Source organism: Molothrus ater, chromosome 3 (genome assembly GCF_012460135.2).
Source record: "Molothrus ater isolate BHLD 08-10-18 breed brown headed cowbird chromosome 3, BPBGC_Mater_1.1, whole genome shotgun sequence".
NCBI lineage: Eukaryota > Metazoa > Chordata > Aves > Passeriformes > Icteridae > Molothrus > Molothrus ater.
In genome coordinates this window covers 93906420-93919121 of record NC_050480.2, presented here as the reverse complement: position 1 = coordinate 93919121, position 12702 = coordinate 93906420, and the positions used below count along the sequence as shown (strand labels likewise).

At 43.0% G+C, this 12702-nt stretch overlaps 1 protein-coding gene across 3 annotated transcripts in view; it reads right to left on the bottom strand.

The window, feature by feature from the left end:
* The window catches only part of FILIP1 (filamin A interacting protein 1), a 102139-nt gene that overhangs the window by 17828 nt on the left and 71609 nt on the right, over window positions 1-12702 (bottom strand). The gene's annotated exons all lie outside the window — the stretch shown is intronic.

The following is a 12702-nucleotide window of genomic DNA, read 5'->3' as shown; positions in this document are numbered from 1 at the left end:
CATCTAGAAATATGAAACACAGTAAGATTTTATACATGTACAGGTAACAAATACATCAGGTTTTAATTTCCTTACATTTATTTCTCTGTTAGGATGATGTTATAATAACCCAACAGGACAGGTATTATCTACTCACTAATCCATTTATATCAAATTACAAGGTGAATTCCTCTTTATGTCTTGCATACAGAAAAATATGTAAAATAAGATAAAGATTAAACTAATTGTTATATGCAGCCACACATAAACAGACTAATCCTGGTTACAAACAAACCAGCAGGACAGAAGATTACTGTAGCACACAACTGATAACCATCTGGGCATCACAGGCATATGAAATTAGCAGGAAGATAAATTTTCCACTATTATGCTAAAAGGTTTCTTCCTCTACATTTCATTTAGTAGATGTTGTGAACCACAAGGACCAAACTAGTCAAACCTTTGGCTATAGCTGACCTCATCTGGAAAGTGATGAAAAAAATCTCTGTATGGCCTCTAAATCTGCGTTTTCAGACACTATAAAAACTTGCCATATATCCAAATTAGGTGTCTCCTCAGAAAGCTAATAAAGGCATACATTACCCAGTGGTAGCCATGCAACATGGAGTAAGATAACTATTTTATACCTGTGATCCTGTGATTTATCTTCAGGATCTGTTGACACTAACATAGGAAGTTCCTGCACATGTTCTAAGCACAGATTTATGAGGCTGGTGATCCTCAATTGAAAGAGGTACAGATAACACAGGGATGCATCCCAACCAATCTAAGAGCCTTATTGTAAAAGCAGCAGTCTGACTGAGAAAGACACAGGTATGCACACTGAAGTTACTGTGAAATAATAGTTTTTTCCCAACCACTGTCACAGCACCTACAGTTCCCACATCCTCTGTCAAGATACAGGATAATTCAAATCCACTTGCTTTGCTTACCCTAAATCTGAGGCTTCTCAGCTTCCTTTTTACAACTGAGATGCACATCCAGGTGGTAATAGCAGAGCAATTAATGCCTGGTAATTAACTTGCAGTAACTGGAACATTCATATCTTAGCAAATATCAACTTTCATCAATATTCTTCTCTTACGTGTTGGATTGTAGATGACAGCAGGTGGAGCACAGATATACATTCCTCTCTGCTACTCCAGCAATGAAGTGGTGCCAAGGGCCCCGGGGCACAATGTCATACACAAAGGATGTCTCCCAGAGCCCTCACCTGAACTCTACACTCCTAGCAAGAGCCAGATTAACTCTGTACTCAGCAACTGTTAATGTTTCATTCCTTGTTCCTGGGGGACTAGAATCAAAAGGAACTGGAAAGAAAAGCTTTAAGGAAAGAGAAGGAAGTCAGAAAGCAGAACACAGGATGCAGTAGGTAGGGAAGGAGAAGGCTGAAGAATGCATTTGAAAACAAGACTCAGATAGGATGTGGGAGTAAGAGAATAGGAGGAACCAGCAGTAGAGAGAAAAACAAACAAACATTGCAGCCAACCTTGCTGGGTCACAGATTATTCTCAAAAGAAAGTCTCTTTAGTTGTGGCAGCTCTTTGGAAAGGACTGAAAAGGCGTGCTGGTGGATTCCTCATTATTGGTCAAGTTAGAATGTCAGAAGGTAAAAAAAGACCCACTGTCACTCACAAAGCATGCACTTTTCACACTGAAGAGGGAACTTTATTAGCATGCAATATATTCCCTGGCTGCTCTGTCTCAGTACTTCATGCAAATGTTTCAGCCAAGAACTCTTCCTCATCTCCCCTAGGCTACATTTTTTAAGGAATAGTATGTATCCTTCCACAAAAATACTGTTTGCCATGACAGAATAGTGAAGTCGAACCTGGTGGTGCTCTAAATGACACATCTTCCAAAGTCACAAACACAGGAGCATATTTCCAGCCTCCCTTGTCCCACAGGAAAATTTTAAGGTGACCCCTATGAATTAAAAAACCCCAGAGAACTGCTTTAAAAAAAAAATCTTGACACCCAAATGCCTAGAGATGCTTAGAAAACTGTCTTTGATTTGTAATTCCTAGGCCTGCACATGTGATTTTTACCCAGCAATTGCTCCAGGGAATACACATCAGCTAGGCTGCTTAGCAGAGTGCAAAATAATGCACTGACCATACACGGTTCCATGTGATTACCTGAGAGTCTACAGGGGAATACTGCCGAGAAAGCCACTGAAAAAAATTGCAAATACCTGTTAAACTAAGACAAGAAAATGCCAGTCACGAGGCTGAGCAAGAGAAGAAAGCATGTTAGCCCTGTCACTGCCTTGCAGGAGTGCTAGCAGTGGGGAATAACCAGCTTGGCCCCTCTGGGAAAATAAAGCAACATTCAGCACTTCATCCTGCCTCCACCTTAGCACAGGGAAGCTACATGTCTTAGATATGACAAGCCAACTTTCAGAGAAGATACTTATCAATACTTCTGTTTTTCATGTCTATGGGAACTTTTTCTAAAATCTGGGTGTGTGGGGAAGTTGGAAGGCAGCACACCAATATATGTGTTAATTGCCAAAGTAATTGAAAATCTACACCTTTTCAGTGTTACTTCTAGAGACTAAAATAAAGTTGAGTTTAAGCTTGCTCCTGCTTTTCCATCTTTGTACAACTTTCATATCTCAGTGGTTAAACTGGAATTTCAGAAGGACTGCAAGGTGAAGTTGTCCCCTCTTGACCCTCACAGCACATTTGCTGCTATCAGGCTTTTCATCTGACTGCTGCTGCTAATGTTTGCTAAGTAACACCGATCTACAGGGGCTCCTATACAACACTAAAAGCCCTTAGACTCCCAGCACCTGGTCTTCAATGTGTTAGCCAGAGCAACTGCACGCTGGATTGTCAAGAGGCTGAAAGCACCTGCATTCAGGATCAAAATCAAAACAAACAAAACCTTTAGTACTGAAACATTAGATACAGCCAAAACACTGATAATCCAACAATTTGATACCCCCCAGCCTGCATGTGGTGTCTTTGTTTGTATTTTTTTTAGAAATAGAAATGAGAAATGTGTGGATACAACTGGACAACCTGCATTCATCACTAAGAGTCTCAGGGGTTTGGCTGAATGTCCCCAGAATGAAGCACACAGATGTGATCCAGGTCCCTGCCCAGCGAGGGACCACACTGCCTGCCCTCCTGTGGACAGCACTGCTGCAGTCTGTGTGGCACCGCTTTTCCCACGAGCTACCACAGGTACCATGGCAAAGCCTGCAGCCCGAGTCAGTCCCTGAATACACAACCTGAATACACAGTCATTGCTGCCATGGGGGTCCTGGTGGTCTCTCCCTCTCCTTACTATGTGTCCTCCCCACAGTATTTGAGGAACAGGTCCAGTACTCCAGGCAGGCACATTGCCCCTTGCAGTACTGTATAAATAAGCAGCAAACCCTTGGGTACAATGACTGTGTGCAACTGTTAACTGCCTCAGTTACAAACAAACACCCCAGGATGCTGCTGCTCCGATTCTGTTCTATAAAGAAAGACCTGACTGGCATGGTGCAGGATGCTGGAGTACAGAAGCTACTGCTGCAAGCTGACATGGTTCCTGCTGCACAGGGAGCTGCCTCTCCTGGATCCCACCAGCCTCAGCTGTTCACAGCCACACCAGGCAGTGCTGGGGCAGCAGGAGAGCTCTGTTGGCAGCTGTGCTGGGGAGGCAGGAGCCTGAAAACTTTCAGCAACCAATCTCAGTTGCAGAGAAAGCAGACATTGGACAGAAGGAAGAACAACTATGGAATTGGTTTTAACAACTCTCATGAATGGTTACTGGAAGTAGCTAGCACAGAAGATGTAGGAGGGGATGGGCAATAACCAGGCTCTCCCTCTCCTCCTGCCTTTAGGTTTGGTGCTGAAGTCTTTCTGCTTCCCCTTCCCTCCTCCAACCTATGAATCAATCAACAGAAGTGCAGTGGGATGCTGACAGCTACAACTCTATCCCTCTGGTGATGTGCCTTCATTTCTTTAGTCATGGCTCCTCTCAAAAAAAACCATCCACTTCCAAGTGTTTAAAACAGAGCATGCAAAAGCAAATAGCCCCCCAAACATTTATTGAAAATCATACCAGTGTGTGTATGTCCCTTTCTGTTTGTACTTCCAGCAAGATGAGAAAACATCACAGGTACTCAGACAACCTTTTCCACCTCCAGCATAGAAATAGGCACTCACCTACACAAGGAAATCCTGGGAAAGCAGGGCAAGCCAGATGCCCTGAAAGGCCATAAGCTGCTCCCATGGTGTGCATACACATCAACACTTCAGCACCACAGTTCAGCTGTGTTGGCCTGTTTTAGCCCCCTGCTCAGCAAACAAACAAAGCCAAGCTTTCCAAGGTGTCTCCCAGTGTTTAATAAAGCACTCAAACGAGGGGCTAATATAGAGGGCAATCTGGAGAAGTGGAGAGCTATTTCTCCTGCTATCAAAACTGGCAGTAAGAGAACAGCAGTTCGAAGAAAGAGGATGGAAAGGAGTCAAGCAGGTAAGGTCTCTAGGGGACCTTATTGAGTTCATTCACAGCCTGGAGACCCACAGACTTTCTCATTGCTGCTCTAGCACAAAGCCATGGGACTTCCCACTCCTGTAGTACCTTACTTTGCCATTTACATTCCAAATGTCTGTTGCTATGGGGTGTAATGACTTCTATCCCATTTCACGGATGGCCAGTAAGTGGGGGTTAAGGCAAATACATTAATGAAGACTTGGTCACTCTAAGGATCAGATGACTGAGTGCTGATGAAGGCTGCTTCCTCCTGAGGGGCCAACAGCATTTCTCTGCCACTCACACAGCAATCCCCAGGGAATTTCTACTGGGAAAGCAAATGTCTTTGCAAACTCATCTTTCCACTTCAAACCCAAAATTTGCTACTGTACATGCAGAGTTAGAGAGACTGGACAACTTCCTAGTGGTAGCTAGAAAGCTGCTGCCCATTAAGTGATGCAAGAGTCTGTAATCCCAGGACAATGAAAACCAGCAAGAGATGGTTTAACTCAATAAAGGAGTTCCTTTTTTTTTTTTCTGTTTAATGTACAACAGCTGATTTTGAAGATTATTTCTACAGCCACTGGGAAATCCTCCACATGTCAGGACTATTTCCCAGTGCTTCTGTGTTTGGGGCCAGGCTGAGATACCCAAAAGGCTGAATTTTGCTAGTTCTGAGTACTTACAGCTTGAGCTGAAGTCAAAGAGAGCCAAAAGGTGGTCAGGCTCTCTAGGAAACAAAACAATAGGGCCTAAGACTTAAATTAGGTGATTAGGTCACCCTTTCGAATCATCAGCTTCAATACTTCCCATGCATCCACCTCAGCTGGGAGAAGAAATATGTAAACGAGATCAGATCCCATGGCAAGACAAAGAATAAAGCACATCTGTATTACTTTTCTCCTTACTATCCATTACATTTTAAAGGTAAGGAATGAGAAAAATGTTTGAATGACCTTACTACAGAACTTTCCAACTTCTTGTTCAGTTTATCACAGGGTCAACTCTGAAAACAAACACAAGCTTGTTTAAAAGTGTTCTAGTAAACCTAAAGACAATTTTTTGTGGCTACCTAATGTACAAACTCAAAGTGTAAAAAAGTGCATGCTCGTCATTACTGAAGAAGTGAATTAACTTTGGAAAGTGATTGTATCAAACTATATAACAAAAAATTAATATTCTTGCTTTAGAATCTACATGATAGTTTCTAAAATACACTGAAAGTAAAGGAAATGATTTCTTCCTTAGGAGGACACATTGCTTGTAATCTACAACAGTTTATCTTCTGTTTCTAACACTGATTTTGGAAAAATTGAAATCCAGTTTGCTGAAATAGTTCATTTGTGTTTAAAGTGTCTTACTCCAGCTGAGCAGTGACTGAAGGCAGTATTTTGGAATACGAACACTTACTAAATTCAGTGTCCCCCCACCCTTCCAGCACATTGGTCACGTAAGAAAAACACTAAAGATCTTTAAGAACAAAACCCGACTGACTGCACAACAGTATCATCCTCATTCATTCCGGAGGTTAGAGGAGGGGAAAGGGAAAGAGCGAAGGCGAAGCAGCGTTCAGCTGAGAGATGAGAATTGCCAAACCTGTCTCCGGGCTGCGGTTATCCTTCCCTGACCCCTCGGTGCGCGCTTCGGGAGGGGGAACCGCACAGCACAGCCCCACCAGGTGCACCTTCCAAGGCTCCAGCCCAACGCTGCATCAGCCCCGGCCGCTCGGCGCTGTCCTGCTCCGTCCGGCCCGTCTGGAGCCGGGGCCGCCGCGCATCCCGGCGCGTCCGCTGCCCGCACACTGCGCTCCAGCCCCGCTGCAGCCCCGCTCCGTCCCGCCCGCGCCTACGCCACTGCCCGGTGCGCTCGCTGAGCCAGCCAATGGCGCATGCACACGGCAATTAGCGGCGCTCAAATTAAAAAACAATTAAAAATTAAAATAAGAAAAAAGAAAAAATAGTTATCTTACCTTATGGCTAGACCTACTTTTTTCTTTCTTTTTTTTTTTTAAGCAAGCAAAGCAGAACCCCAGGGGGGCGAAGCGGGGCCCGGCTCCGCGGCGCCGCTGCCAGGTGAGGCTGCGGCCCGGGCGGGCGGGGCGGGAGCGGCCGGGCCGGGGCAGCGCCGGGGCAGCACGGGCTCCCCTCTGCCGGGGTTTATTATTGACAGCCCCTCCGGGCTCTCTGTGGCTACAGTTCATAGGTGAACGATTAAGAAATAATAATTTGATCGCAGAGAACCCCTCGGAGCTGGTTTTGCTTAAGTGGACTGGGATGCACGAAGCGCTGCTGCTTCCCGGCCCCAGCTGCCGATTCATTCCGCTGTCTCAACAAAAGTTCCTGTTGCTTTCCTCTTGTCTTGCCGGCGTTTGAAGTGGCAGTACTACTGCTGATACGCGCTGGCTGATCTTAAGATCGGCTGATAAAGGCATGAATACATGAAGAAAATCCCCTGGGGATTTAGTATACGGGCGTGTTTGTTTTTGAAAATCCATGCATAGTAGCAAGCCTAACCAAGTCTGGTGAGGTCTGAAAAGCACCATTCTGCTAGCTCCCTGCTTTAAAGAAGTCCTAAACCAGCCCTTTTGTTCCCAAAACAGCATAAAAGAACTTGAGGATTCCTTCTGTTTCCCTTACGATTCCCTGTACTGCTCTCAGTCACTTTTTCAGGCTTTGTGAGGGGAGCTAGGAAGAAGGCTTCCCTTCCCTTCCCTTCCCTTCCCTTCCCTTCCCTTTCCCTTCCCTTCCCTTTCCCTTTCTCTTATGCCTTTGCTTTCCTCTTTCCCTTCCCATTCACATTCTGCTTTTCTTAGAAAGAGTTCAAGAACCACAAGCACTGAAAACATAGAATTTCAAATATTTCAAATATTATTATCCACTAAAAATGGATGTGAGTTTACATTTTTGAGAAACTGTCTAATTTAATGATCTTTTATTATTTTTCATTAGGACTCTCATTCAGCGCATAGACTGGACAGAGCTCATTTGAAAAGCAGGTGCTTAGAGACTGGATTTATGTGTTTTATTCAAGATGTTCAAACTCTTCAAACTCTGCTGAGAACAGAATTATTAATTTCTGGGTGGGAGGTATAAGTACAAAAGGACCAAGATTTTCCTTGGAACACCTGCTCTGGGGTACATTGGGTGTGGGTTTCAGAGTGCAGCAGAGTGGGTGGTGCATGCAGATCACAATCCCTGTGATTTTGCCTGTTCCCAGGAATAGATGCTCCAGACTCCTGCACATCTGAGCCCAGATCCAGTATGCTCCCCAAAATGAGAACCATTCTTAGAGTGAAAAACATTCACAATCCATGTAAATTAGCTGCACATGACTTTACGAGGCCCATGTAGGAAATCTGTCACACCAACACAACAATGAAGTCACATTTTCCAGGGAAATCTAAACAAGTCTTAATCATTCTCTCCCATTTCAATTTCCTTTACCTCATTTACTAAATACTTTCCAAAAGATGAAGCTGGGGTCCTATAGAGAGATTGTTGCTTCCTGTGTGCAAAGCTGATGCATCTTGGTATGTTTCTGTTTTTCCAGTGTCAGAGGAAAGGTTTCTGTACAAAATGTGTTTGATTGTGCAATTACAAATGATCACATGCATTGAGCAGACCAATGATCTGCTTACTCTATTTACTGTGTCCCTTGCAATCCCATTGTTTGGTAGAGCTAAACATTCTTTTAAAAGAGGAAATTGCATACACAATGGCAAACACTAAGATATTGACCATTGAAATGTAATGATGTGGCATTATACAGGCACTTTAATAGTTCATCAAAAGAGCTTAGATCTTTTGTATGGCCTGCATAAAAGTCTGCACTCTAAGTTAACAAAATAATTTATAGCAATAGCAGGGTGTCAGCCTCGAGGCAGTTTGATACTAGAAAGGCATGGAGCACTTTGCAAGCAAGTTTCAAAACTATCTGCTGACAGATGGGTTTGGCTGTGATCAGCAGCCAGGAGCAAGGCTGTGCTCCACCGGGCTGCTGGCTCGGCAGGAGGATCTCTGCTCACACACCCCATCCCAGCTGGCTCTGGGCTTGGAGCTCATTGCACAGCTATCCCAGTCCCACTGCACCCGCTGCTGAGTCCCAGGCTCTCCTCACCTCTGCACTCCATTGCTAACCCTCCCAGATCAACAACCCTTCTAGGTGTCCTCTGGTGTCTGCTCTGGCTGTCCTTTCGTCTGGGTTGCCACGCTTGGGCCAGGCTGGCACTGCAAGAGACACATCTTCCCTCATCTGTGTTTTCATAGTCTCAGCTCTGAGCAGAAAGGTCAGGGATGTCAAGAGGATGTCAGAGAAAGTGCAGTGTAGTAGTAGTGAGCCTACGTACCTGCACTGGTTAAGTCTGTACCACCATGAGATTTCACAATTAAAGGATTCGCCCATCACCATTTCAACTACTCTGAGTACCCATCACTACACTGGCACCTGACCTACAGGGAATATCAGGTAGGATGTCACAGCTAAGGCCAAGCAGGCCTTTAATATTTACAGCTTTTCTTTTACTGCTTAGAAATCACATTATGTGTCTATATAAAAATAGAAAGGTACTTCATAAGTTGTTATTTCTCAAGAGTACCTCAACTTTAGGTCACTTCAAAGGCTGGGAAAATTTAACTTGCTCATGAATTTTTTTGTTCACACATCCATTGGGATGAAGTAGTTCGAGAAATGCATTCCTGAGTAAAGTAGCATTTACAACATTGTGAGAGCAGATAAGAAAAACAACAAGAAATAAAAGCAGCAGAGGCAATAGATAGGAATCCCAAATTTCAACTCATCTTGAAAATCAGAAATGATACTTTGCATCTGGCATGATTGCCTACTACAGAGAAGAGTAACTGGGAAGCAAAAGATGGAATTGGAAATAAATGAAAATTGAATGATGTGCTAATAGACTGCACATTTCTTTGATAAGCTGCTTTCTTTAAAAATTTCCTAACTATGCACAGCAATAGATTCCTCTTGTGGATCTCAGAGACTTGTAACAAATTATTGCCTGATTATAAAATTCTCTGTAAAGAGAGCTTTGTAACCTTCCCAGCAGACTGTCCCTGCTCTCAGTTGCCTCTTTACCTTCAGTGCAGACACACATGGAACATTTATAGTGAGGGCAGAGAGCTTGTAACTCTCTCCAAGTTCTCGAGCATGTTACAAAAAGCCCAAAAATTTCTGTTTGTGCAAAGCAAAGCTTTTCCTAAATTTGTGTTTACTTACATACATGAAAAGGTACACTGTGTGCTTGCCAGACTTTTTTATTTTTTGTTCACAAAAGCTTCAAAGCAGCGAAAATCTTCCATCACTATTTTGTTTTTCTTTTTTTTTTCCCTTCTCTTGGTTAAGTCAAACTCATTTCGTAAGTCAGACCTGACCTCCACTTTCTGCTTACAGTTGTCTGCTCTGAGTGCAACAGATACAAACTGATTGAGTGTCATCTTGATAGAACAATAAAATTTTGAATATTTAGGGAGGGAAGAGGCCTGATTTTAATTTGCTGCTGAAGATATAATGAGCAAGGTGATCCATTTGGAGAAGAGAAATAAATAGTGAAGATAAATGCAATAAATTCTTGAAACATGACTTTGTAGGAAAAGCCAGAGAAAAATACTTCAAGTTGGACTCTGTGCTGTTGTATCTCAGGCAATACACTTTATATGGAATACGTCATTCACATTAAAAAACTTCATTTAGTGAGCTGCCCTGACAACTGGCTTTGTTCACCTTTGTTATTTAAAACAGGTTGTTCCATGCAGCTGTTAAAGAAACTGTGTGCAGACAGGTTTTTTTATTACCCCTCAGATCTTTCAGAATAAGTCATGCTGCCTAGGTTTTAAATTATTTTTCTGTTTATTACAGCATGAAAATCACCTTATGTTGGGATCTGCTGCCTTTTGTCAAAGTATGATTCAAAAGTTTAACAAAAGCATTTCTGGTGCTTTTTTTTTTTTTCCTGTTGCACTCTACCCCCTTCCTTTTGGTTTTCTGCTTTCTTAGCACTTGTGTGTAACCTTCTGATAGCTGGAAAGCTCAGCATCTCCTATACTGCTGGAATTAGTTTAAGTAAAAGTGATTACAGCTGAAGCAGGACCTGCCTGTGTCACGGTTATTGCTTCATAGTATGATTTGGTCATGTTTTGGGAATAAGCACCAGGAGTCTCATAGAAGCCTCTTGTGGCCCTTCAACAAGAGCATCTTGGGAGCCAAGGGCAAAGGTGTCCTGGAGCTTAGACAGGGACACTTGGCAGGCTGCCACTTGCTGCCCTCTGTGCACCCACCATTGTGAGTGCCGGCTGCTTCACCTGCCTGTGCTCTATCAGAGCCCCTCACCAACGCTGTCTGCCTGCTCTGGGCTCCACCCTTGTTCTCCTAAGTTACTTGCTTTTGAGGTGCTAGGTGTTCATGGGGAAACATCAGGTGGAAGAGTGAGCTCAAGACTTTAAAAGCAGGGAGAACCATGCCTATTCTTAGTTTACCCAGAGAGAATTAGTCTTCTGGGAGTGTCTTGGCTTCTTTTGCTCCAGCTGGGTCTAGGATGTGAAATTAATCCTGATTGATTTTCTCCTTTCTGTTGCTTTCGTTTTGTTGGCCTACACCTGTCTCTTTGCTATTCCTCTTTTTTTACAATCCAGATCCATCAGTTCAGTTCTTGCCCCATTGCTCTCACTCCTACTGATCTTTTCTGGACATTCTTTTCCTTTGTGTTTCTTCCCACTGACCCTTCCTTCAAGCAAGGTAACCCAGTAACCCACTGGAGTTGAAAGTCACCTGGGTCCTACACCTAAAACTAAAGGTTGTCTACCTCACTGCTCCACATTTGAAACACCACTGGAATACAGTATTTGATAGAGTGAGTAAAACTAGTGGGCAGAGAAAATGAGAGAAAACAGAATCAAAAGAATTCCTGCTTCATTTTCACATCAAACCATACAAGTGATGGTTTGTGTCTGGAGTCACCACGAGAGGGTCACCAACATTGGAAAGTGTGCCAAAAAAAATGAAAGAGTGACAAAATTTAAAATCTGGATTTAGGAAATAGCATCCTTAATATTGTCATCGTTTTTGCATGCAATTGCACACGCTGGGCTAGTCAAGCATGGAGAAGCTCACACAGCTGTACAACAGCAATGCAGCTTGAGAGCAAGTATCTGTTCAAGTGGAGTCAATATAAAAACTCAATGCAGGGTCTCAGACTTTTTCAGAAATGCAGCCTTTGCGTGCACTTGTCCATAGCATATTCAGCCACCTTGGTCACAGTGACCTAAGAATAATACAGTACACACCTATAAAAGCAGAGAAAAATAATCTAATGAAGATTCCTTCTTGATTTTGAATTACTTCCTTGTGAGTGTCATATTATCAATGATTTAGCAAATAATGAATCCTCAGAAAAATTTTCAAATGCTGTAAAAGAGCAGCCAGCAGCTGCTTTTATGATCTAGAGAGGTACCAATAGATTTTAACAACATCAGCATAGAGTAATCCTGGCTGTCACACCACATCCTAATATGCCATGTGCCAGCTCTCAGTCTGAAAGGTTGTGAAGGTATTTCCATTACTTTTGATGCCAGGACTCTCAGTTCTTGCCCTGAACACAAAAGTCCACACACATTCCACCACATCCATCCCACAGTCCCACCTTTGCTACTGCTTTTTGCCTGTGTTCTGGAGGTGCAGCATAAATAGGCACTTCTCCCCTCAAAACAAAACAAAACAGACAAAAACCAACCAACCAAACAAACAAACAAAAAACAAAACAAAACAAACAAAAACAAAAACCAAAAAACAAAAAACAACAAATCCATTACAACTCTGCAAAACCACCAAATAAACCCCCCTACACCTAAACAAAGCTTTTGGATTACCACATAGCTGTTTACTACAGCTCATGCAATTCTAAGGTTTGCTGATTGCATTAGATTTGTGTCTATTGAGAGACAATTGGAGACGAGTCTTTCCTCACAGCTCCCCTCCCCAGCCAACACAAAGGGCCTAGACTCACCCGAGGTTTGAGCCTGCTATTTTACCCTCTTACTTCTAGTTCCTTAGAGCAGAATTCAAAAAAGACTCCCATAAATATCTGGAATGAAATCGATGAAGAATTTTAAAAGGAAAACTTAAAGAAAACAAACAACAAAAACAAAAAAACTCCCACCCAAGCCCAAAACAAGAATACAGAACCAGTACACATATAAATATGAATGGTCACAGGCATCT